Here is a 22,969-nt window from a genome sequence, read left to right on the forward strand (position 1 = left end):
AAAAAAATATATATATATATATATAGAGAGAGAGAGAGAACAAACTACCTCCATCTGGACAGCATGAGATACTAAACTATTTCTAACAGTAATTTCTGGTGGTAATATAGACCACAAAAATGAAGCTGGAAGGAAAATTACAGTTTTAGATTGTATGGAGCAATCTTCAGATTTACGGACCTCAAAATAGATGTAAAGTCAATATAGAGTAAATCAGATTGGACCTTGTCCAGTGAACATGTTTAGACAGCTTTGTATTCGATCTTTATAAAGCTGCTAGAAATTAAAAACTTAGTAAAATAAGTATGCAGATAGAAAGTGAAACTAGTTAGTTTTTCAAAGTGTGCTAATTACAGTTTCAAAGTACAGTATAGTTCTTCTAGATCACAAGAGACATATTATCTTTTTTAGAAGCAAATATGTTGTGTATATACTTAACTCATTATTTTTAAAGATGTCTGTTTTTCATGAAGGACTGGGAGCAAGCATATTGTAAGTAAATATAAGATAAGTAGCATAATTATGCCTTTTAGGGTGAACTCAGAAAAAGGCATTAAAAACCAACACCAAAACCAGAAGAAAACAGAGATACTGATTGGTTTCAGAGTAGCAGCCGTGTTAGTCTGTATCCGCAAAAAGAACAGGAGTACTTGTGGCACCTTAGAGACTAACAAATTTATTAGAGCATAAGCTTTAGTCTCTAAGGTGCCACAAGTACTCCTGTTCTTTTTAGAGATACTGATTATTCACTTCCATTTAAAGATAAATTATTACCAGTACATATTGCCATAAGAAATGCATATTTAAGTTACTAGCATACCATTTCTCACCAAAAAGGTACTACTTCATTAGGCTGAGCAATAAATCATCTAAAGATATACCTTACAAATATTAAGCATTTTAAAAATTTGCTTCCTGTCCTGTTTAATTTAATTATTTTTTAGTGCCCTAGATATTTTTTCAGCTGAAGTGCATTTGTTGGTTTATGACTTCTGAAAAGCTTGGTAGCGTTCAATCTGATATTGCCAATTTAAAAGTACAGTTTTAAACTTTAAAGAATATCTGGAAGTTTGCTGTGTTGAAATATCTTATATATGGAAACCTGATGCTATGATTGGATGAAAAAATAGGCTATTTTTGTATGTCAGCAATTATATTCCAAGGTCTTGTAAAAAGAAATGCATTAAGATTTAATAATTAGGAGGTATTAATGGCATAATAAATGATTGGATGTGTGAAAAAAACCTGTTAATTTTATATTCACATGTAACTACAAATGAAAAATGTTTTTTCTGTGTAACTACTCAATTCCTTTTGGGTTTATATAATAGCATCCTTCATACACCAAAGCATTTTACTGTAAAAGATTAGGCTGCAACGAGTCATGGAGTCTGCCTGCATAGGGCTTATTGTAGTAATTGGGGCTTTTTATTCTGAGAGTTCAGAGAGTGGGACTATGTATACTAATGCGACTGCCTGCCACTGTGTTCTCAGCATAGCTCTCACACAGACTTTTGCATATCAGTCTATCTTTTATTGATGGGGAAATGTTGGCAAGCATACCAGGGTTAACCCAGCTATTATTGAAAAATGCCAGTGAATTCTCAAATTCTGATTACAAGCCCCAGCCGAGTTTTGACTGTGATGTTGGGAGTTAGGTCAAAGAGAACTTGACAAGGATGTTATGGCTGTACCTTCTCATGATACTCAGTGGTAGGAGAAGAGTACGCACAGAGAGCTAGTGGTCAGGTTTAATCGCCTCTTGTAGCTATATTAAACCTGCCATAGAAACATGGAATAAGCAGTGCTACCTGTCTTCTGAGTGCCAGGTTGGATCCAAATTCCTGGTCCTCAGACAGCATGCTGTGAAGAGTCAGGAGTGTGGCCATGGGAGGCTCACCTGCTGTTCTGCACAGTGTTCAGTAATCGCTCATGCTTCACTACACTGCTGCTGGGGTTCCCTCAGCACTATTTTGGTGATGAACAGGTTTTTTTTAATTGTGTATGGTGAACTGATGAGGCAGAGAGCGATAAGGATTCTGTACAAGAGGGCAGGAGTTACAGGAAAACGCTCTTGCACCAACATAAGATTATGTGAAGGAACAGAGATAATGACAGTTCTAAAACAACTGTAGGGAGAAGGAAAGGAACTGGAGAAATACCAACCTTCATTTTACATTTTTGGCATTTATTTCATTTGATGTCAGCTGCTAGTTTTACATGTGTCCAAAATACAGGAAAATTATAATTTTATTAGCTGAGATCTTAAATTGGTTTTGGCTTTTAGCGTATTGGAATAGTTTTAATTCTGTTGTTTGTTTTCAGGTATCAGTGTTGAAATCTGAATTCTGTAATCTGGATAGGGAAGTTTGTTTATACTATTATGTTTATTGTGGGCAAGAGTAGGTGTCACAGGCAGTCGTCGACTTTACGCCGTTTGAGTTACAACGAACGGCACTTATGACACTTCTACATTGACATCCTGATTTGACTTAAGACTATAGGTTTCGAGTTTACAGCGCTCGGTCCCACAATGGAGTAGATTGCGGTTCCGACTTACGACGCAATTGTAGGGAACCAACTGTGTCGTAAGTCCGAGGACTGCCTGTATTTTGCTTTTTCTTTTTTACTAGGTCCATTGAAGTTGTACAGTTTTCTCAAATAATTTGTACATTCTTAAATATCATGCTAGCTTTCCTAATCACACATTTGTTATTGCTTTCCTGTAGGCAATGTTTTGGTAACACATCATGTAAAAGACTGTTTTTAAAAATAAATCTAAACTGGAAATCTGAGGGAATAAATTATTTCTGATACTGTGATTTGGAATGCGCTATTCGCAATTTTTCATACTTCATTTTTTTGGGGTAGCTAAGAAAGGCCCTATTATTATATTTAAGTTGTCTCAAATTTGTGCCCACATTACAGAGTGAAAAGTTTTATCTTTTTAACTAAGTAAATATAAAAACTGAAGAACACAAATGAATATCTGACCATAATAAGTTAGGGAAACTCTTCAGTAACAAGATGTTGTGAAATGTAACACCAGGGTAGGGATGGAAAATAATTGGTAGTATAAGGCAGTTTTATTAGATTTTCTTCTATTCACACCTCTAATTATGTCAATATCTGATATCTCTGAATGCATTGCAGATTATTTTCTATATACTGAAAGTCAGTATTCTGATCCCAATTTAGCTAGTTCTGAAGCATGAGTTTAGAGCATAACAACATATCACATTTAACCCTATAACCTCCAAAATAGACTGACTTTTGGCACTATTAGTTTAAGTAGCTCTGGTGGGAAAAGGCACTTTGTATGTAGAACACTAGAATATTGCTCTGATTCTTAGGCCCTGATTCAGCAAAATGCTTAGGCAGGAAGGTGCATAATTTTAAAGCACCTGGGTAGTCTTATTCACTTCAATGGGACGTCTTATGTGCTTAAACTTAGAAGACTTTATTGATTAACATATTATATGAACTACATGGAATAAATACCCCACAATTTGAGTACATCCATGTGCAATGATAGTGTGGAAAAAAATAGGGCAGTGGTATAAAAAAAATAGTCTATGATTTGGGGAACAAGATTAAAACTAAAGGCCAAATTCTGCCCTTTCAGTTCTGTTCAAAGTCATTGGGAGTCTCAAACTTCACTGAACATCTAAGGGCAGAATTTGTACTTACATGCCGTGGTGTGGTGATTAATACGTGGCTAGGTGTTTTAATTTCACATAAAAATTTAGCTGCTTCTGTTCAAATTGTAATGAACATTTTGAGGAAAAATGTTATTGTTTGACAATGTGCTCTGTATTGTCTAAGATAAGGTTCCTGTTCCAAAGAGCTTATAATTTAGTACACACACAGAAAACATAGTTCAGATCACATAATACATCAGGTGCCAGCAAAAGTTTGAGGAGGCTTAGGGATTTCAAAAATAAATATTAAATTAGGATTATGTAGAAAAGAAAGCTGCTTTGTCTTTCTGATACGTGAAAGGGTTGTTACTCTTTTAATCACATTCTGTTTGTTTGGTTATGGGGATTGGATCGATCCATACTGATGAAAATTATCTATTTAAAGTTTCTTTATTTTATATTTTGACCTTTATGAAGCATCACTGGAACTTGAGTACCGTTTTGCTATAGAACTCTTTTTGGCAAATGTTGGTAATAATAATGTCTAACTACGTGAAGTGTTTATTTCCTTGATAGTTTTCAAGCAATTAGTGGTATGGATTAGTGCATTACTTGCATGTCTTGGTCTTCTGATTCTTGGAATATATTTTCCACCCTACATCATCCTTTGCTCTGGAACCTTGATTTTTTATTTTTTTTAGATGGTTAGTAGAGATGGCTGTCTTGGGACTTTGGCCACTAGATTTATATAAGTCTCTCATATAGTTTGTAGCGTCTCAGATATCAGTCAGAACTTTGTTTTACAGGGCATCTCTGACTTTGAGATCAGTTTGAATTACTGTAGGTTGTAAATGTAGTTGAAGGTCTAAGAGAGCTTTCTAAGAAATGGTCCAGTGGGATGAGTACATCTCTGGTGGATAAATCAGAAATGGAAAGCATTTGTTCCACAGCCAACTATGCTTGGATGGCTAATGTAACACTGGCATCCTTAGTTAGCTAGCTGGCTATTTCTTAAGCATTTTTCACCTTGGAGTACCTATATAAGATTAAGGGTAGATGTAAAAACTCAGATGCTTTTTTATAGTCTAAGTGAAAGAATAATGTCTCTTAACCTGATCATTTCTCTTACCAGTGCTTTTTGACCAAATTTAACAAAATCAGTAGGGGGCAAATAAATCAAACTGCACGGTGTGTGCGCATGCGACTGCACATACACACATAGTCAATTAGAGCATGTTTATGATAATATTAAGATACTGGATATTGGATACTGTCAACATATAAAACTCTGGTTGATTCCAGTGCTACAGTATGTGCACTTTAATAGAGCTTAAGAAATAAGTAATTTTCCATTTCATAGCTCTTCATCATAATACTGGCAACAAAGTTAGACTCTGACAGCAGAGTGATTGTTGCAGACAGTTCTTAATAATGATGAATTAAGCTTAAAGTATGAAATTAATTGAGTAAAAGCCACAAGTAAGTACTTTAGGCGAAGTAACATGGGAATGCTGAAGAGAATATTAAGTTATACAGTTCTTCTTCGAGTAGGGTCCATATGGGTGCTCCACTGTAGGAGTGCGTTCACCCCTGCGCTGCTGATCAGAGAATTTCAGTTGCAGTCCATCCCACTCATGCACGGTGCCTCACCTGCCATGAGGCTAGCTAGCAATCGCCCCTAGGTAGAGACCGAGCTGAGAGCTGTCCATTTGCGGATCATTAACTTTCTATAGTCTTGTTTATTTAGCTTCACTTTAAGCTTTTTTTATTAAGTACCTTAGTTTTTTTTTTAGTTGGCCATGCCGCCCTCCCCAAAAAAGTAAGAAAAGAAAAGAAGAAAGGGGTTGCCTCCCTTTGGCTCCCCAGGCTTCAAGAAGTGCCTGAGCTGCAGAGAGTCCATCCCAGTAACAGACGGACATTAGCAGTGCGTTCGCTGCTTGGGGGAACAGCACAACCCACAGAAGTGCATCTGGTGCCAACAGCTAAAGCCCAGGTCCAGGAAAGACAGAGAGTTGAGGCTTTAACTCCTGCTTATGGAGTCAGCCCTTCAACCCCCAGAGTCCCGGAGTGAGTCATCACCGCAACCTTCTACGTCGAAGGCAAGTGATTTAAAGGAGACAAGACATTCTCAAAACCTCTAAGCCAGTGGTTCCCAAACTGGGGTCCATGAAATGTTACAGGGGGTTCTCGGGGAAAAAATTCCCTAATGGCGGACAGAGCTGTTCCTAGGGACCCTGGGCAGCACGGGGCCAGCAGCCCGGAGCCCCTGGACTTCCAAGACCTAAGCAGATTAAAGCAAGCATATCTATCACACGGAGGAGATTTAAACTTCAAGACTCCTTATTAGAAATGGAAAGGGAGGTGGATATTTTTTGCTGCTTTTAAAATTAAATAGGCAGCTAGTATTGTTTTTAAAATTATTATTAAGAACAAGTTTAAGCTTTGTTATAACGTGCATTGTTTGCCTGGACTTCTGAAGAGCGAGAGAGACATAAATCCACCCAGGGGAAGGCTACATCATTACAACCAGGACCAACCCAGGTGGACAATATGGTCAGGCCCGCGCCACCATCTCCGCTGACACTCACCAATGGAATTCCGGTGCGCATTTGATCTCTTGGTGTCTGATGCACCAGACTCGCCCATCTTCAGTACCGAAGCCCCGGTACTAGGCTCCCCCAGGGCATTATAATCAATGGTGTCTCTGGGCTGTGCACTGTGCTTCTCCTCAGCAGAGTCGGAGAGTGAGGAAGAGGACCTGGTCTCCCAGCGCTGCTCCTACCCACCACAAGGGGACCAATTCCAACATGGGCAACAGGGGTATCGCCCACTGAACCCACAACCCCCCCGTGGTATGGACAGCTCTCGTTTCAACCACCAGCACCCTATCCCCAGTGGCCTTACTGGGATCCCTGGCAATCCCAGAGATAGAAAACCTCCCGGGCTCCTAGTGTTACACGCCAACAAGCTAGGAGGCACCCTCCTTCAGCAGCGGCATCTAGTGCTCCAGAACCTCCTGTACAGCTGGTGGAGGAAATGGAGCCTGAGGCAAAAAAAGAGGACACTCCTCAAGCCTGCTTTTTGTCCTCATCGCCTAATGAGGCAGTGATGCTCCCCACCATCCAGGGTGGATGATTTTGAGTTGTTTCAGGACTTGGCACACAGGGTTGCAGATGGCCTACAAATTCAACTACAGGTGATGTCTGAATCCCAACACAAATTGGTAGATATTCTGCGTGCTTCTACCTCTACCAGAGCGGCGCTCCCTGTAAACAAGGCGCTTCTGGACCCAGCCAGACTTGTGTGGCAGAGCCTGGCATCCACCCCACCTCTCCAACATGTAATCAAGCAGGTAAAAAATACTGGGTGCCAGCAAAAGGCACAGAATTCCTGTTTTCGCACCTGTCTCCGAACTCTTTTATAGTGGACTCTGTCAATGCCAAAAGCCACCAATACCAATCTCGGTCCATTCCTCCCGACAAGGAGGGAAAATGCATAGATCTGTTCGGCGGGAAGGCATACTCATGTGCCACTCTACAGTTCCGAGTAGCTAACTACCAGGCCTTATTGGCCAAATATGATTACCAAAACTATGTGACATTAATTGCCTTTATTGACCAACTGCCAGATTCTCATAAAGAACAGTTTACAGCCATAGTTAGAGGGCCAACTGGTAGCAAAAACGTCCCTCCAGTTAGCCCTGGATGCAGTAGACATGGCCGCTCGCTCAATTTTGACTGTGGTGATCATGAGAAGGGCTTTGTGATTGTAGTCACCTGGTTTCCTCAGAGGTCGAGGCAATGGTAGAAGACCCCTTTGATGGAACGAAGCTGTTCGCTGAGAAGACGGATATCTACCTTCATACACTGAAGGATTCTCGGCCGACCCTTTGCTCATTGGGAATTTATACGCCAGCCTATAAGAGGAAACACAGCCCTCAGATGCAGTTTAAGCCTCGTTCATCATAATATATGCCTCAGTATCAATCACAAAGGCCCTACGAACTCCACCGAAAGAAACCAAGGTTCTCTCTGAACCAGCCCTGCAGCGTAGGAGCTATAGAGCTGGTATTCATGTGCCTCAGGGGCAAAGGCTTCTATTCTTGCTTCTTCCTGATACTCAAGAAAAAGGGAGGTTGGAGTCCTATACTGGACCTCAGAGCACTCAACAGTTTTATCAAAGCGCAGAAGTTCAAGATGGTACTCTATCCACAATCATCCCAGCACTAGAAGAAGGAGATTGGTTCTCGGCCGTCGACCTTCAGGACGCATGCTTCCATATCATTCTGAGCCACAGACAGTATCTCAGATTTACTGTGGATCAGGACCACTACCAGTACAGGGTCCTCCCATTTGGCCTCTCTTTTCCCACAGGGTATTCTCCAAGGTCCTCTCGGTGGTGGTAGGGTAGCCCATTTACAGTCTCGGGGTATTATGATTTTTCCTTAACTGGACGATTGCCTGCTCAGGGCTTGGTCTTACACAGTGGCCCAACAAGTCACCAAAGTCACATGTGATCTGTTCTCAGACCTGGGCCTGCAGATCAACAAACAAAAATTGACCTTGATTCTGGTACAAAGTTCATAGGAGCCGACATTGACTCTGTTCAAGCGAAGGTGCTCCTCCCACTTCACAGATTCCTCAGTTTCTCTTCATTGATAGAGACAGTTCAATCCAGCCCACAAATCTTGGCCAGAAACTGCTTCCAGCTTCTGGGGCACATGGCCGCGGGCACATCAGTTGTTGCTCATGCCAGATTACATATGAGATACCTCCAAGCGTGGTTTGCCTCAGTTCACAAACCAAACAAAGACAACATAAATAAACTCATGTCTATGCCTTCCAGGATCAAGCAATCCCTAGACTGGTGGAAAAACCTGACAAACGTCTGTAGGGGAAGGTTGCATAAATGGAACTTCCAATCTCTTCTGACCACCGATGCATCCCTCATAGGATGGGGGTGTATCTCAATGGTCACACAATACAGGGCAAATGGTCCCCAGCAGAGACATGCCTTCACATCAGTTCGCTCGAGCTCAGAGCAGTCAGAAATGCATGCATTCATTTCCTTCCACTGATCAAGGACTCTCAAACAAAGGTAATGATGAACGGCATGGCCTGTATGTACTACGTTAACTGACAAGGAGGAGCTAGAGCCCATTCCTTGTGCATGGAAGCACTGAAGTTATGGAACTGGTGCATTTTCCACCACATTCTAATATCAGTGGCGTATCTGCCAGGAATACACAATATGATAGCCGACAGTCTCAGCTGAAAATTCCCACGCGACCATGAATAGGAGATAGAGATGAAATCCCTGTGTGACATATTTTGGTGGTAGACTTTTTTTGCGATTCACCGGAACAGGAAATGTTACCAGTACTGTTCCAGAGCAGGGATCGGTCACCACTCCTTTCTTGGGACAAAGGCCTCTCGTATGCCTTTCCTCCCATTCCTCTTTCTGATGAAGGTCCTGCTGAAAGTGAAAACAGGGAAGGTGAGCATCATTTTGATCGCTCCTACCTGGTCCAGACAGACGTGGTACCCTTACCTGTCACAGCTGTCTGTTTGTCCTGACTCTTCCGGTCATTCCTCATTTTCTGTTGCAGAATGGGGGTCGCATTCTCCATCCCAATCTGAGGACCTTATGGCTCAAAGTGTGGCTCCTTCCTGGTTCCAGCTCATATAGGCATCTTGCTCTGAGGAGGTGAAAGAGGTGCTGTTACACAGTAGAAAGAGCGCTACCCGCCAAACCTTCCTTCAAAAATGGAAGAGGTTTCAGACATGGTGCCAACCCAGGAGAATTGCCCTGGCTGCGTCCACTCTGCCATTGGTGTTGGACTATTTATTATCCCCTCTTTCGTACTCACAATATATAACTAAAAGCAGTAAAGGAAATATTTGAAAAATGTGAACAGATGCTACACATATTAGCATTCAGATGTCAAGGGTCATAGGCTGTTAAGAAGTTAGCAAATACACTTACTGTATTACTGCCACTATTTAAAAAAAAAATATGGGAAGATAACTAAAAGATTAAAGAAACAAATGTAGGATCTTCAGTGTGGGATCTCTGGGTCCCAGCTACACAGTGGGCACATAAAATTACAAGGAGAAGGCTTACAAACAGTTTACTTCAGCACAGCAAGTCTTTATATTTAACTACTGGATTTTGAATTAAAAAGCAATTGCTTTCAGTTGAGTAGGAATTATTTAATCAAATTAAGGGTAAAGCAATAGACATATCTTTTGCCACAAGATACAGCAATTTCAAAAGCATGTCTAATCAGACTTTTCCAATTAAAGATATGCAGATGTATCTCAGAGTTGTTTTGGATACAGAGAGTGGATGAAAGATCCCTGGAGAGTGATAGTCTTCAATATAGCCAGATACAATACATCAAGTTACAGTCTGCAAATGATTAAGGGGATACTGATAAGAAGAGGGAAACATTCCTTAGGCTACCTACTGCCTTCTCTGCAGATGTATCATCCTCTAGTTTACCAGGAGAATGCCTGTGCCTGGGGTTCTACTGGGCTCAGCACACTTGCTAGTGTAGAGAAATGTCTCTTCTGTTTTCATCCATCCTTGGGGCACCACTCAGGACTGATCTTTTCACAAAAGCCTTCTTTCCGTGAAGATGGCAGGAGCTTGGAAGAACAGTTACGTGATGATTTCATATGGGAGTAATAATTTTAAGGAGAGAGAAAAGGAATAAATAAAGTTAACAAGTCCCGAATCATTCCCTATTATGGAGAGTAACAAGTTACCAGTGATCCCGATCTTCAATGTGTCAGAAGCCTGATGTCTGTTAGGTATAGCTTGCTTTCATTTAGTCTTGTACTACTTGGGTGCATTAGAAATGGGAGGTGCGGGGGAAGAGAGAGAGAAAGAACTCCCAGAAAAAAGAAGTTAACTCTCTAAATGGAGGAGTCAGTTCTTAAGATTAGCATTCTCCACTTTATCAACAAGAAATTGATTACAAAACACATTTACGCTATAATTCAAATTGTGTTTATGCTAAAACTTCATCCCTTATACACAGTCTCGAAGAATCAAGCTCAGGATAGAACATGAGATTTTTATCCATAGAAATCACATATAGCATAGTTGCTATCTAGAGGACCATTAGTCACATGATATTAAAAGAAGGTGAGGAGAATCAACCATAGAGCACAAGTGAAATAATTCTTCTGTTGGCTCTAGTAACAGTTATTTGTTAGTTCTTAATGTTTTTGATGTCTCAGATATTTCATGGAAATAACTCAAAATCTGATTGGAAAATAGTGGTTCTTTGGAGATACAGCCAGTCATATAGAGAACAGGTTGATCGTTAGAACTTTAGGCAACTTTTGATACCTTGGAACAAGAAATGAAAGAAGAAACATACACAATACTTTCAATACAGTGGTTTTAGGAAAATCAAAAATTAGGGTTCATGGTTGTAAGTATGCCAGACAGTTGCATTCGGGAAAGAATTTCAATTAAGGGGCATTCTCAAAAGTAGTTCACAAACTGATGATTTTTCTGCAATGGACTATTGTCTTTGCCTAGATATGCATGTTAAGAGGTACCTCAGCATCTGCATCTCCTACTGACTTCAGTGCGAGTTCACAGGGCTCTGAACATTTCAGGAGGCACGTAGCACCTTGTAGGATTAGTCTCTAAATCCTCATATTGGACTAACTCTTGCCTTCTTCCTCCTCCTGTTACCAACAAGTGCAGGAAGATTCCCGCCAGCTGTGTTCCCCTGGCTGTTCCTGCTGTGTAGAGGTGCAAAAGGAGCTGTATCATTTAACCAAATCCTGCCTCATCACCTCCACATAGCAGAATAGATTCTTTGTCTCTGAGGGCACTCTGAACATCAAGGAAAGGATATATTTCCCCCGTAATACTTCTGTTCTACATTATTGCTAAGGAGAGAGTTCAGACCTTAAATTCACATTAACCTTACATACAGTACTTTGAAGCATTTAAGTAGTTCTTTGAAATACAGTATTCAGTTTCTGGGATGGACTATGGAAATGCAATTACAAGATCCAGACAATGAGGAGAATAGTCGTGATTTATCTCAGGATGTTCCATAATGCAAAGAATAAATTAAAAGGATGCCTTATTACATTGACAGTTCTAGTTTTTAGATAGGAGAGTGACTTTTCATTATGGGGTACTTTAGGCAGGACTGTATATATAGTTATATGAATGCATTTACAATTTATACTAAATTCAAGACACAGAACGAAATATTGTTAAAAAAGTTACAAAAACTACTTCCCATGAAGAGTTGCCAAAACTGTCTGAGAGAGACTTAAAATATTGAAGTTTAGTTGACCTGCTAAATGCACAATGAAAATATGCAATCTAATAAAGAATCTTGAATGGTGTGGAACTTTAATAACAGATGGGTTTTGCCTGTTTACCCAGTTGCAAAATGTTGCCCAGCTCATCATAATTTGTAAAACCCACTTTTCCATCATTCTTGAATCTTAAGTCTGCAGAATGCCTGAATCGTTCTTCCTTCAGCAAAAGTCTGCATTTTCCCTACAAAAGGTTCATTAACTATTTGTACCTTTGAGGTCAGCAGTTAGTAAGGTAGGCATCTCTCCACTGAACGGTTTTTGTTACCTATGCACAATTTATTGAAAGTATAAGTACATAGAGTTTATATCAGAACAATTTTCTGCAAACTGGTAAGAACTTTGTGGCCTTGGAAACATGAAGATGTTTAATGTTCCTGTTTTGATTTTAAAAATACCTCATCATAAGAAAAGAGTACAGGTATTTGTCAAGCACTGCTCAGAACGGTCTGGCAGCCGGTAGTGTCTTACAACTGACTTTATTTGTGACTTTAACAAGTGCTTCAGCTATGCTTGTGTCAACTTTTACCTTACAATGTCATGCATTTGTTTTGAGAGTGGGGTAGAAAGTAGTGATTTCCCATTGTGATGTTTCCTTCTGGTGTTATCTGGACTGGTGCTCTGCTAGGTCACTCCAATTCTTGACTCTGGGAGCCAGCCTTACCCTGCTCTGCTGTGAGAACCCCCACTCCTGGGCTGTTCATGCCCAGCCTCTGGCATGTAAGCTGCTCCCAGCTACTTGCAACCGAATGACATGAGCCAATATCTCTGGTCCGAGACAGCCCTAGGAACCTCCGTCTTGCAGTGTCCAGTTATGCCTGATGGACGCTGCAAGCTTATATGAGTTCGTCAATTTAACAAAGAAATTGATATGTACCAGGCTTGTTATCCCAAGGGGATCTCTGACGCGCTTCAAACCAAACGCACTGCTTCAGGTAGAACAAACAAATACATTTATTAACTATGAAAGATAGATTTTAAGTGATTATAAGTCAAAGCATAACAAGTCGGATTTGATCAAATGAAATAAAAGCAAAACACATTCTAAGCTGGTCTTAACACTTTCAATGCCCTTACAAATTTAGATGCTTCTCACCACAGGCTGGCTGGTTGCTTTTCAGCCAGGCTCTCCCCTTTGATCAGCACTTCGGTCGGTTGGTGTGGTGTCTGTAGATTTAGGTGGAAGAGAAAGAAAGAGCATGGCACACATCTCTCCCTTTTATCATGTTTTCTTCTCTTTTGGCTTTGCCGCCTCCCCGCACCCCTCAGAGTCAGGTGAGCATTACCTCATCGCAGTCCCAAACTGACTAAAGGAAGGGGGTTGACTCACTTGAGAATCCAACCGATCCTTTGTTGTTGCCTAAGCTAGTGTCCTTTGTTCCTGTGAGGCTGGGCTGGGTTTGCCCCTCTGCTCTTGGGGAGTTTTTGCCTGGTCTTATTTTGAGCCTCATAACTATATACATGACATTACAATCTATAACATTATTATAACAATGATTACTATAACATTACCATAACAATGCTCAGTACATCATGAGTCTTCCGAAGACACCTGACATGACAAACTTTGCATTAGATACCACACAATCATATTATAAGCATGAAAATAGGGGTGTAGGGTGTTTCCACAAGGTACAGAATATCACAACCATGGATCACAGTAACTGAAGTCAAAGGCCACTTTTGGACATTTTTTTTCTTTTATCCATACAGTTTTGGTTTCCTACAAAAAGCTCCTATTCCAATATTTACATATGTCTGGTTTTTAAGCTTGAGTTTAAGCTAAGTGCCAAAGTTACAGATTTGCAAAGTATGAATAACTAGACTCTGAAATCATGCTGGGAATAGGACATGCTTTCAAAGGGAACTTATGTGCTAATGTTAAAAGACAGTGTTTGAATAACTATTTATAACAACGAGAAAAACACATTAAGGCAAAGGTGTCTTTTCTTGAGCACAATTTATGGGAAATTCTTGGAGTATGCAATTTTAATTTTGTCATTAAAATGCAGGAGGAATTGCACAGACCAATTAAATGTATTTGGGCAAAGTAGTAGTAGAGAGTACGTGTCTGGTTTTCAAACTAACAAGGAGAGAAATACTGTCTTCTATATAGGATCTTTTTGGTTTCAATACATGTAATGTGAATAATGGGACAGACAGTGGGTAAACTTCTGTGAATGATCAAGCTAATATTAAAAGAGATTTGAAGTACTGTCTGACACTAGAGATAAAAGACCTTTCAAATGCCATGCAATATTTGTAATTGATAGTGCCAGCTCTTTTTATTGTTTTTTGTACTGATCAAATAAGTATAATTCAATATATTATCTCTGTTGTGCTCCCCATCCCTCATTTTTTTTTTAAGGTTTAAGCAGATCAACCTAAATATAGACAAGGCAAATAATGTGTGTTGGTCTGTGACTTGCCAAATTTTTCAAAGCTACTAATATAAGAGTCTGTTGTAGCGCCGATATGAGACTGTACTTTAGAAGTGCAACACTCCCAGGGATGCCTAAGATTGTGAAGAAGTCTTATCTGAGCCTGTTGTGGATCAGCTCCCTGAAACCACCAGCCTCTGACAGCATAAACACTAGCTTCCAGACCTCCTCTGGCCTCGTTCTCTCTCTATAGGTAGGGATAGACACACATCAACATTCAAGTCCACAGAGTGTTCCCTGCAGTGTCCAGCCCCGTATCCATTGAACACTCACAGAATTACCAGGACTATCACTTTGCTTAACATCACAGCACTTAGATATATTTATAGTGAAAACAATAAGTTTATTATCAAAGAACAGGGATTCTAGTGGTGGTGAGGAACAATACTGGAAACAAATAGTTACATATAAAACAAAATCATAAGTTTAGTTTTGAGAACAAATGTTAACTAACGGGTTAATTTTCTGTGTGAAGAAGTTTTATCTCACCCAAAATTCTCTTCAGCATTTTCAGCTAAGTCTGGTTGAGACCCCTTTTTCGTGAAGCAAACTTGCTACACATTTACTTCCTTAGTGAAGAGGACCCAGATGTCTTCTCCACCCCTCAAATCTAGTAAAGCAAACATTTGAAGTGCACCTCAAGATAATGTTCTCTCTCCCCCCAACTTCACTGTTTTTTTCTTTTTGTTAATTTCTTTCTGAAGTTCTTACAATTCTTCATTTGCATTCAGTTCAGACTGGTGATAGGAAGCCCATTGTGAACGAGACAATACTCAATGTACAGGTAAACAGAGAGATGTGTTACCCGGGATTCTTTCAACCCAAAGCTCTTGGTAACTTTACTCTGTGCGAGGTGGTGTGAGGAAATAGATCAATGGAGACATGGCCATCTGACTGATAGATGGCTGGCACAAACAGTACAATACAAGAGTGCTGTCACTTAAAGCTATACTTTATTTAGTGTCAAGCACTTACACACATCTGCCACAGGTTAGTAAAATACCTCAAACCCTCAACAATTACTGAAGTTTGGTGTGGCTTTTGAGGGTACCGCCGCAGCCTTCTGATTGGCCCATCTTTCAGCTGCTGTTGGGGACCTAAACTGTGTCCTTGAAGAGATCCTGAAGAGTCTAAACCTCTCCCCTCTTATTTAGCCTTGTTCATATACAGTGACACGTCAATCAAAAAAGCTTGTTAGGTAAGCAGTTTCAAAAGCTAAATAAGAGGTTTCCTCAGATTACTAATTAGCCAGATGTGTTTCTGCAGAGTCTGCATGCCCTGACAGACACATTCCAGAAGGCAAATGTAGATAAGTTTCTTGCTTTCCTCCCAAAACACAGACCCCAGCATATCCAACAGAGATTTCATCAGGGAGGGGCGTAGGGTCAGGCGAAACTTGAGAAAGAGTGTCCCTTTGGTCCAATCCCTATCCCCTCCTGGCTTAGTCATGCTAAACTGCACAGGCCTGCAAAAAGGCCCACAAGTTTTGACTGCTGTTAGCAACAACTAAGATACGGTAGTGGTCCCTGGCCTTTTACTGGTCCGTCAAAATCTCCCCATAGAGATAGATAAACATCTGTTGTCTGACAGAAAACCTGTTTTTCATCTTTGTTGGTGACCATCCCTTTCCCACCGCCCAGACACAGGCTTTTAGAACATACTTCCTGTATGTGTATGTAACTCCGTACGCAACGTCTGTACATGCATTGCAATGATATTGATGACCAGTGTGACTCCAGCTTTTATCTGAGACCTCACATTACTTTCTTCGGTGAACTAGAATGTACACACCAGACTCATGAGACTCCAGTAGCCCCTCTGCACCTCCTTGCCAGTTGGCATTAAGACGTTCTTGGGGACACAAGGATTACTTTTATTTGTAGCAAGGGGTGTGGGATACTATTTTTCTAAAGTGATGAACTCAGTTGCATAACCTGCTGCTCAATAAATACCATATTATACAGTGCTTTCAAAGTGAAACAGGCTCCTGACACAGGTGCAATGCTATGACTCTTCCAAATAGTTTAGAATAGTCCAGATTTTAATTTAATTTAATTTACTTCTGCATGGAAATATAAATGCAGACTTCTGGTTTTCTTAACTCACCCTTTTGTCAAAGCTTAACCAATGTGAAGCTTGTCTCAGTGCCTTATCTTTAAATAGGGCAATGACAGACTGGTTTAGCAGACATTCTGTGCTTTGAACACAAAGAATGTAAAACCTCAGTAATGCATCTGCACTTGAATTAGCCCCAAAACAGGAATCCTGAGATTACCTCTTTGTTCCAGGTTTTTCACAAAGCATTGTACTGTTGTAAACTGTCAACCCAGCCTCTGTAAGTTTAAATTCCAAGCCTAGGAAGGTACAAAGAACAAAGTGTTTTGTGTTCAAAACCTGTTTTGAAAATGTAAACCATAAATTAGTAAAATGTGAGCAGTAACATGCTTTTTATATGTCAGCAATAAGACACAAGAATATTTCAATTTTTAAGAAATGGACATGAAGAGCATCTGATCAGCTGAAGAAAATGATGACCATATGGGTATCTGATGTAATCACTGGGCTAACAGCTCATTAGCCAATTGTTACAAAAATGTTACAAAAACATTTTATGTAAGTAATTATGTAGTTTAAGAAGAACAATTAAACTGTGTACCCATACTTCTAGGATGGATGAAGACATTTGGCTTTCAGCCAACACATCTGGAGTATGTGATAATCTCAGTTAACTGCACAGCTTGCAATGTGTGTAAAGTTTTTTAAAGTGTATTTTGTTTACATTGAATTGGCTGCTTTGGAGAGTGAAGATTTCTATTTATATGTAGAATGGGTACAGCATGGGCAATGGCAGAGCAAGCTTTTCCCATGCCATTCCTGCCAATATGCCTTAACGCTGACCTGGATGTACTGCCTCTAGTGGCAAAAAGGCATTTTAGTTTCCATGTCTATTTAGTTCTCTGGCTTTCTACTGATACTGGGCACAAAGGTGCCAGTTGTGATAGTGGCTTTTTGTTGTTGATTCTTCTTAGCTAGAAACTAGCTTAAGTGTACCATTCATTTCATATACAGCACCAAATTGGACTATTGGCAATTAATCTTCAAATCCCTCCTAGTTTTCATCTATCTTACTTCGCATATCTTTTCCTTTCTGTTGTTCTGGCCTGGATTTTCATTTTTTGAAGGATGTCTGTTTGTACTGAAAAACATCTTTAAATCTGCCATCTAATCATACTGTGGCTTTTTTCTTGCTTTCCAGATCCTTTTGTATGGAGGCGTATGTGTGCCTTTTTTAACTCAGTTATGACATGCTTAAATAACCTCCATGCTCAATCTAATGGTTTGTCTACACTGGGCAGTTAGTGTGCAGTAAACTGGGATGTGAATTTAAAGACCATTAGCTACTCCGCACTAAGTTCCCAGGTGGACACTCTTACTGCACATGGAGAGTGCCCTCAGGCAGTTGAGCTTAATGCACACAAAGGCACTTTTAGTGCTCAGTAACACATGGTGCATCAGTGCAGAGTAGCTAATGTGCACTAGCTAGTGCACACTTGCTACTGAAAGCTTTTCCTCTGTGTAGACAAGTCTTTAAAATTTCAAATTCCTCTTTTGAATTTAGGGTTGTTTCACTTAATTTTTTTTCACTGATGTCCTCATTTTTTGAAAGCTGTCTTTCTAAAATGTAATGTCATCATTCTAGTTTTTTGTTTAATTCCCACCTATGGATGTTAAACTTAATTTTATTGTCGTCACTATTACTTAATGGCTCAGTTATATTTCTTGAAACAACTCTTGTGTGTTACATAGGACTAAATCAAGAATATCCTCTTTTCTTTTATATTTTAGAACTAGCTGTTCCAAGCTGTAGCCAGCCATTTAAGATGTCAAGAAATTGTTTCTGTAAACCTTTTCATTTTGTGACATTTGTCAAATTTATATGTGGGTGGTTGATGACACCTGTTATTACTATTTAATTAGATCTAATTGTCTCTTTGATCTTTCTCACCACTATACACTCAATATCTTTTGACTAATCAGGTGTCCAGTAGTTTAACTGTACTAATATATTTTGTATTCTTATGATTTGGGATTTGATCCTTACAGAACGTAATGTATGGTCTCTATAGTTTGTAAATTGGGTTCTGATTACCCATCTCAAAAATGGTTCAGTGGAATAGAAGGACTGAAAATGATTAGACGTGTGTATATGAGAGAGAGAGGGAGAGAATATTGGCAGTTTTTACAGAGGACATGAGTAAGAGAGTCATGATAGTTGTACAGAATAATGAATGGTATGGAGAAAATAGTTTGGGTATTACTACTTACCTTTTTTCATAATACAAGAACAAAGGGACAGCCATTGAAATTAAAAGGCAATAATTTTTGAATTGATAAAGGAAATTACAGTGTTACACAACATATAATTAACCTGTGGCACTCCCTGATTGAAACATGATTGAGACCAAGCAATTAGCAGTAATTATGAAAGGATTAGATCTTTTATATGGATAATGAGAATATTCATAGTTACATTGGCCACCATTATTTTTTTAAAGGATACAAGCCCTCATGCTTTATGGATAAACCTGCCACTGACTGATGTAGCTAGGACTTCTCTTTGAGCAGGTTAATCTCTAATTGTCCATCACAGGGTGTCTTGCACCGTCCTCTGAAGAGTTTGATACTGAGTATTTTCAGATACAAAGTACTGTATGAGATGAAACAATGGTCCAATCTTGTATGGCTATTTTTCGATCATCCTTCATTTTATCAAATATCTATCTCCTTGCCTAGGATCTTAGGTTCTTATGGTGTTGCTCATTATCATAGTTTGTAAGCGCCTCCTGAGAGATACTAAATCACAATGGGTTTGATGTGTCTAATTTTCTTTCCTAATTCCAATGAGTCAATGAAGTTTTTTTATTTCTTTGTCTCCTCCTCCATCCATCCTGTTTTCCTCTTTTCTCTCTCCTTTCTTGCCTTACCTCTCGTGCTATTTCTTTCTTCTTTGTGGTTTTGACTTGTGTCTGATGCAAAACTAACATGGTGGTGTGAAAGCATAGATTTATGATCATACTGATTTGCACTAGTAATGCGTTCCAAAACCTTGTCCTTGTTGTAATTTCAGGGGACATGGCATTCTCAACAGGTTTCATCCCTAAAGTTGCTAGTTAGATAGAGGGATAGAGGACCTTGAAGATTTACATAGAGACTTTGAAGCTGATCTGGTATTATATGGGGACCCAGTGTAATGAATACAGCAGCATTGGCAGGATATATTCTCTGCAGCTGCTGGACTATATCTGATCCTTTCTTACTGTCATAGTGGTCATATCTAGATATAATGAATGGAAAAAGTCAAATCTTGAGGTCCCAAAGGCATGGGTCAAACTGGACAAGTCCTTTTGTTTAGTAAAATGGATAGTCATAGAAAGTAGAAAGCAATAGCCACCAAAAATACCAACAACCAATAAAACAACTGTGTCCAGCAGCAGCAAGGAGTTCAGGGGGCCCTTTGGGCTGTTAACTGATTTGATAATCTGGGGCAGAATTCTCCACTGGAAGAGTGAGGTGAGAGTGGACTTCAAAGTGTTTCCTTTCTCCCTCAACATCAAGGAAAGGAAAGTGTGTGTGTTTGTTCTTTTCCTTTTTGGTCTAGGTGCTGGAGTGTCAAAGGTAGTGTCCAGAGTGCCACTGTAATGGCAATATCTATGTTTTGATGCTGAATATTCTGTTGAATTTTATTCCTTCATGAAACTGTGGTTAGATGCCTTTATTTAGTTTTTGGTGAAGATCTGCAGTCATCCTTGAATCTCTTTGAGCTCATGCAATATTCAGCTGTTCATTTGATCAGTAATTTGAAGAACGATGATCTCATTTCCCAGTTCTTTGTGAGCTCCAGTAGCTTCCTATCCTGCAGTATATTGGCTTTTAAAAATTTTATTATTCACTTTAACTGTTAGTATTGAAAAGCAGTTCCAGTTTAATAGATCTGCTCTCAAGTTATCAGTCTGCTCACTCCCGTTGCTCAGCCATTCAGTCAACTGGCTGTTCCTCAAATTAAACTGCACACTTGGTGGCAGGGCTTTTTCATTTTCTGCTGTTAAATTATGGAACAGTCTCCTTCTCTGGAGACTTTACAAATCTCTTTCCAGAGCTGTTTTACTTAAAGTACCATTGTGACACTGCACCCCATATTCTTCATAGAGATATTCTGATATGATTATGGCATAACTATGATGTATTTTATGCAAGATAGGTCATGTAAGGTATCATTGAAAAGATTATGATTTACTGAATATAATTATCTTATTTGTATGCATGTATCATTTTTGTATCTGAGGTTAGGAATATTGACTATGTATCTGTATTACTAATGTGTTTACACCTGGGGAATGCCCACTAAGCAAAAGGCTCTCAGACTAGATGGCTGGCTGGGAGGGGCCCATTCAGGTTAAAGAGCCATTAGGAGAAAACAGTGGGCCTTAGAAGAAGACCGGGGGGGGAGGGGGGCGGGAAGGATGCTACAAACAGCCTCTGACTCATGGCTGCTATGACACTACAGGGACATGTGACTAGGTCACCTGGTGCTGGACTCCATCATCTTGGGATACCAGTGTTTTCCCACTGACTGGCATAGGAACCAAGCTTTGAAACAAAGGGTTCCTGCCATATGCAAAAGCTATATAAGGCAGGGAAGTGATATCGTGGTTCTTAATTGATTTCCCCGCCCAAGAAGACTCCTGGAAACACCTGAGGAACAAAGACTGAACTGGGGGGAAGTGTTGGACCCAGGCCAAAGGGATTTTTAGCTTGTGAATGAAATACCTGCGGATTCCAAGCTGTAAATTAGTGCAGCTTGCTCCTTAAGAATCTGAAGCCTGCTGGTATTATCATTTTAGGGTGAGAATTTGCTATTCATATCTGATTTGTGTAGTATATTAAGCTTAGTTTGCTTGTTTTGTTCATTTGTTAGGTAATCTGCTTTGATCTAGGGCAGTTCATTAATCGCAGTTAACTCACGTGATTAAAAATTAATAGCAATTAAAAAGATTAATTGCGATTAATCGCAGTTTTAATCGCACTGTTAAACAATAGAATACCAATTGAAATTTATTTAATATTTTGGATGTTTTCCTACATTTTCATTTATATTGTATTCTGTGTTGATTGAAATGAAAGTGTATATTATTTTAAAAATGATAAACAAAAGAAATGGTATTTTTCAGTTCACCTCATACATGTACTGTAGTGCACTCTCTTTGTCATGTAAGTGCAGCTTACAAATGTAGCTTTTTTTTGTTTTGTTACAGAAATGTACTTAAAACAAAACAATGTACAACTTCAGAGCCTACAAGTCCACTCAGTCCTACTTCTTGTTCAGCCAATTACTAAAACAAACAAATTTGTTTACATTTACAGGAGATAATGCTGCCCTCTTCTTATTTACAATGTCACCAGAAAGTGAGAACAAGCATTCGCATGGCACTTTGTAGCTGGCATTGCAAGGTATTAATGTGCCAGATATGCTAAACATGCGCCTTCATACTTTGGCCACCATCCCAGAGGACGTGATTCCATACTGATGACACTCGTTAAAAAAATATTGTGTTAACTAAATTTGTGATCGAAGTCCTGGGGGGGAGAATTGTATGTCCCCTGCTCTGTTTTACCACATTCTGCCATATATTTCATGTTATAGCAGTCTCGGATGATGACCCAGGACATGCTGATGTTAAGAACACTTTCACTGCAGATTTGACAAAATGCAAAGAAAGTACCAATGTGAGATTTCTAAAGATAGCTACAGCACTCAACCCAAGGTTTAAGAATCTGAAATGTCTTTCAAAATCTGAGAGGGACGAGGTGTGGTGCATGCTTTCCGAAGTTTTAAAAGAACAACACTCTGATGCGGACACTAGAGAACCTGAATTACCAAAAAAGAAAATCAACCTTCTGCTGGTGGCATCTGATTCAGATAATGAAAATGAACATGCACCAGGCCGCACTGGTTTGCATTGTTATCGAGCAGAACCCATCATCAACATGGACTCATGGAATGGTGGTTGAAGCATGAAGGGACATATGAATCTTTAGCGCATCTGGCATGTAAATATCTTGCGACGCTGGCTGCAACAGTGCCATGAGAACGCCTGTTCTTACTTTCAGGTGACATTTTAAACAAGAAGCGGGCACCATAATCTCCTGCAAATGTAACCAAACTTGTTTGTCTGAAAAAAGAACAGGAGTACTTGTGGCACCTTAGAGACTAACAAATTTATTAGAGCGTAAGCTTTCGTGGACTACAGCCCACTTCTTCTAATAAATTTGTTAGTCTCTAAGGTGCCACAAGTACTCCTGTTCTTTTTGCGGATACAGACTAACACGGCTGCTACTCTGAAATTGTTTGTCTGAGCAATTGACTGAAGTAGGACTGAGTGGACTTGTAGGCTCTAAAGTTTTACATTGTTTTATTTTTGAATGTAGTTATTTTTTGTACATAATTCTACATTTGTAAGTTCAACTTTCA

General features: G+C 39.6%; 1 protein-coding gene across 1 annotated transcript in view; it reads left to right on the forward strand.

Moving 5' to 3' along the window:
• The window catches only part of CWF19L2 (CWF19 like cell cycle control factor 2), a 174,895-nt gene that overhangs the window by 58,967 nt on the left and 92,959 nt on the right, over positions 1 to 22,969 (forward strand). The window lies entirely within an intron of this gene.

Source organism: Malaclemys terrapin, chromosome 1, assembly GCF_027887155.1.
Source record: "Malaclemys terrapin pileata isolate rMalTer1 chromosome 1, rMalTer1.hap1, whole genome shotgun sequence".
In the NCBI taxonomy this organism is placed as follows: domain Eukaryota; kingdom Metazoa; phylum Chordata; order Testudines; family Emydidae; genus Malaclemys; species Malaclemys terrapin.